Raw genomic sequence first — 5,255 nt, forward strand, 5'->3', positions numbered from 1 at the left:
AGATCCTGGCTATGCTGCTGATCAACTGAACGCTGTCTCTGTGTCATTCCTTCTTCGCCGACTCCGTCCACACCTTTGGGAACCCCTGGACCTGCTGGGGCTGGACCCCAGCAATTTCCTAATATTGATTCTTTTTTAATTACAGGGTAACTTTTGGGTTATGAGAAAAATTAATTGCATTAGTGATCTGGATCCATCAGCACTCTCTGTATCCTTCACTACCTTACCTGCACTCTTCCTTTGTATGTTAGGATATTTATAATTTACTCTTTTGCCTCACTGTTTCTTCAATATGCAATCATCTTCTCTTAATGTATTAGTTTCTTAGGGCTGCCATAACAAAATGCCACAAACTGGTGGCTTACCATAACAAAAATGTATTGTCTCACAGTTCTGGAGACTAATGTGCAAAATCCTGGAGTCAGCAGGCCCAGGCGCTCTCAAAAACCTGTAGGGCACATCCTTCCTTGCATTCTCTAGCTTATAGTGATTGTTGGATTTCCTTGGCTTGCAGCTGCAATATCTCAGTCTCTGCCACCATTGTCACATGGCATGCTTGCCCTTGTGTCATTGTCTTCTGTTCTTCTAAGAAAACTAGTCACATTGGATTAAGCCTCATCCTCATGAGCTCATGTTCATTTGATCACATCAGCAAAGAATTTACTTCCAAATAAGGTTCACATTCCCAGGTACTGAGGTTTATAACTTCAACATATTTTTTCGGGGACTTAATTCAACCCATATGGCCATAACTTTCTCTTTTGTTTCCGCAGTCTCTACTCAAATATTGCTTCAACAGACTGTTCATTCCTAATGATCTATTATATTGTGTGCCTTTAGTCTTCTCTATTTTTTTCAGGATATTTATACTTAACTGACAACATATTTATTTCTGATTCTGCTTATTAAACTATTTTCTGTTTGTATGCACTAAATATATCTCATGGAGATAATATGTCTTCAATATTATTGACTGCCCTGCCCGTAGCAATGAGAACAGTTCTGGAAACAGTAGATGTTCAAGAAATGGTTATAGATTTTTTTGAGTAAATAAAACCAGATTAAGAGGAACTTGATTACAGATTTAATCAAATGCCCCATTTCAGTTTCAATCTTATCTTCATAATAAAGCTCTGTGAATCAGGCTTAATTCAGTAATAATAGCTTAAAAGAATGAGGAAAGACACTCTTTTAGTTAATTTGACTTCTTCTGTGTTGAGTGATGTTAAAACTATTTCAGTAGGTCTCTGATTAGGAGAAAAGCTTAGCCTTTTTTTTTTTTTCATTTCAGGAGTTCTTGTATAGATGAACAGTTTAGCTTTCCAACTACCTGTTATTCTCATGAGCTTCTTTTATATAATGCCATTTTTAACATTTCTTAACTGCAATTTGTTCTTTTGAATTTTTACTTTTACTGTTTTTTAAAATATATTTTTATTGCTTTCAGAGAGGAAGGGAGAGGGAGAGAGGGAGGGAGGGAGAGAGGGTAGAAACATCAATGATGTTTCTAGGAATTGAGCCCACAACCCCAGCATGTGCCCTGACCTGGAATCAAACCTCGACCTCCTGGTTCATGCATGGGTCCACCCTCAACCACTGAGCCACATCAGCCTGGTAAACTTTTCCTTTTATTTTTGACATATTGAGTTATTCTCTTTGAGCCAGTGGACACAATTCTATTTTAATCCATGTTTCCTTTTGCATTAGTGCCCAGATGTGATGATGGAAAACAAGTTATCTGGAAAATGCAGAGCAGATACATAGCATGCACTCTATTTCATTTGCTATATGGCTGTTTCCTACAATAAAATTTAAATGTTGGACAAAAGATGTAGAAGTCTGCTTTGATGTTGTTAATTAAAATTCAAACAACACATTTGCAGTACACTTAAATAATTTATCAGGCAGGCACATTTATAAATTGTAGGCATTAGGAAAATTATTTCTGAGTGAGTAGTGCAATAAGTGAGTAAAATGAATTAGACTCATATATTTTTTACATGGTATTTGCATCTTTTGTAAATTTTGAACTACTTGAAAATGAGTGGCTTTTTTACTACTCTTATTTTTTTCTATACCCTTTTTATTTTTTCAGTGTACAATCTTATACCAATTCATTCCTCAAAGGAGGGATTAACCAAGTTTCCTGCAGATGTCAAGACTAATTGTCTTTGTTCATCATTAATTTCATATGAACTCTAAAATGTTTCATTGTAAAAGTGACTCTGTAATTTATTAAGAATTGTATATTTTAATACTTAATATGTGCAGAATTGGCTTCATTAGCTGTTAATCACTATATGCATAATAAGATTTCATGAAAAATAAAAGTTCTTATACATATATATGAATACTTTTAATTAGAATGCCTATAAATATAGATATGTAGATGCATATATTTCCAAGCAAATGTATTCTGTTTTAGTCCATCTCTCAAATTTATAGACAACATTAAATGTGTAGAGTGGGATTAGTTTTACTTGCCAAAATGATGCTGGCATATGGCAATAATGTTTATAACGCACATTTCTGGGGTCATCTAGAAGTCAGTGAGGAAGCTTTGCTGACCTTGGCTGGGTTAGTTTACATATAGGGATTTGGCCAGCTGTTTGCTTATTTAAGATATACTTGGCTGGGACTACTGAAGCAAGTTATTTCTGGACCATATAACTCATATGCCATAGGCTAACCTGGAATGTTTTTATGACAATGGCAGAGGTGCAGAAAAGAGCAAGATCAATTGTACATGTGCTTTTATAAGCCTTTCTTTTTATCACATTGCTAAAAATTCATTGGCCAAAGTAAGTTACATTCTCAAGACAACCATCAAAGTAGGATGGTATTTCAAAGCCATATGGCAAGAGGAGAGATGGAGACTTGTGGTCATTTTGCAATATCCTGAAACACATTTGTTGCACATAACTTACTTATGACTGCGATTTGATATCAGTTTATAATATAATATAACTAGAGGCCAGGTGCATGAAATTTGTGCACTGGGGGGGGGGGGTTGTCCTTCAGCTCAGCCTGTGCCCTCTCCAATCTGGGACCCCTTGGGGGATGTCCGACTGCCAGTTTAGGCCCGAACCCACAGTTGGACATCCCTCTCACAATTCTGTACTGCTGGCTCCCAACCACTCACCTTCCTGCCTACCTGATTGCCCCTAACTGCTTCTGCCTGCCAGCCTGATCACCCCCTAACCACTCCCCTGCCAGCCTGATCGACACCAAACTGCTCCCCTGCCAGCCCGGTTGTCCCTAACTGCCCTCCCCTGCTGGCCTGGTCACCCCCCAACTTCCCTCCCTCCCCTGAAGGCCCAGACACCCCCAACTGCCCTCCCCTGCTGGCTATCTTGTGACCACATGGGGGTAGCCATCTTGTGTGAGGGTGTGATGGTCAATTTGCATATCACCTCTTTATTATATAGGATGTCCCACAACTACCAGAATGGCTACTATCAACAAATCAACAAACAACAAGTGCTGGTGAGGATGTGGAGAAAAGGGAACCCTGGTGCACTGCTGGTGGGCATGCAGAACTGGTGCAACCACCACTCTGAAAAACAGTATGGAGTTTCCTCAAATAATTGAAAATGAACTGCCTTTTCACCCAGAGATCCCACTTCTGGGAGTATATCCTAAGAATCTTGGAACACCAATCAAAAAGAATACATTCATCCCTTTGTCAATGGCAATATTATTTATATCTGTAATAGTGTCAGCAATTTAAAAAAGTGGATTTATGGACCAATGAAAATCAAGAAGCGGTATAATATACATTGTTTGAGTGCAATATATTATGAATTCTTTCTTTTTCTCATATCTTTTACCTTAATAGTTGATTATTATAACACCTATGCATATTAAATGTATCAGTTTCCATTGTTAATGCTTTCACTTACATAATGAGTATTATTTGAAAACCTTTACTGTAGTCAAACACTGAATTATAAGTGAGAGATTAAATTATAACTAAGATATAGATCCTGGTGTTTTTACTTAACAACTCAGTGGTTGTACATGACAGAGGATTTACAATTAAAATGTTGCTTTGCACATGCTAAAATAAATAAACATGACCTCAGAATGCTAGAAGGTGTACTCAATTAATCATGATGCAAATGGAGAAAGATGTAGGGTGAATCAAGAATTTCATGCTTTTATGACTTTGTACATGTTATTTATTCTGTTTATAATAAAATTTCCTACTATCTATTAGAGGAATACTAATTCTTAAAACTTAGTTTGGATGTCCTCTGTGATTTCTCTTTGCAATCTCATAAGTTTTTGTTTATTCTTCTCTTTATTAAACCATTTAATCATAAGTGTTAGCTTTAATACTAAAAAATGAAGGAAGTTTGGGAGGTCAAGGGCTTTTTAAAAGCTTTTCTTGTTTCTGCTTTTCATACTAATTCAGTAATTGATAAATGCTTAGTAGTAATAAGGAGTTGAGGATTTGGAGCCAAGTTGCAAGAATTCAAATATCACCTGCTAACTGCATAACATTACATAAGAATTAGTTTCTCCTTTTTAATAAAGGATTTTATAATATCTGTATTACACAGATATTTTTACAGACATATAAATTATACTAATAATTTATAATAAATGGCAGTTAGCTACTATTATCACATCCTAATAAGATCAGTGACATTTCTTATGAATGTGTTAAACTCACCTATGAATGGCCTAAGAAAGGACGAAAGAATAAAACCTTGATTATAAACTTCTGTATTTATTAGAGTTAAGTAAAATTAAATTAAAACTTAAAAGTGTAGGCATTTAGAAAATAACACAGTATTCAGTTTCAATGACATTTCCAAGGAACATAATACTAATGAGCACATATTGAGGTATTGATATTGACCCTGAAATTTTACTGCAATCTTGCAATATTCTCTTCTAAATAAATGGATGTCTGAATCAATTGACATAATGGCAGCACACAATATTCCTGAATATGTTTCATTTCAAGATAATTAATCATCTATAATAACAAAAGCATAATATGGAAATCAACCGAATGGCCCAAACAGTGGAATGACTGTCCAGAGGACCTTCCGGACGAAGCTGGGGCTGCGAAGGCCTACTCTTGCACAAATTTCGTGCATTGAGCCTCTAGTTTTTACATAATTCATCAGTTATTTGATTTTAGGAATCAAAATGATAATCACATGCATCGGTCTCTCAGCATTTTCTCTAATGTTAATCAACATCTGCTACCAGCTACAAATTATAAAAGACCACATTATTTT

The sequence above is a fragment of the Myotis brandtii genome, unplaced genomic scaffold, assembly GCF_000412655.1.
Source record: "Myotis brandtii unplaced genomic scaffold, ASM41265v1 scaffold279, whole genome shotgun sequence".
In the NCBI taxonomy this organism is placed as follows: domain Eukaryota; kingdom Metazoa; phylum Chordata; class Mammalia; order Chiroptera; family Vespertilionidae; genus Myotis; species Myotis brandtii.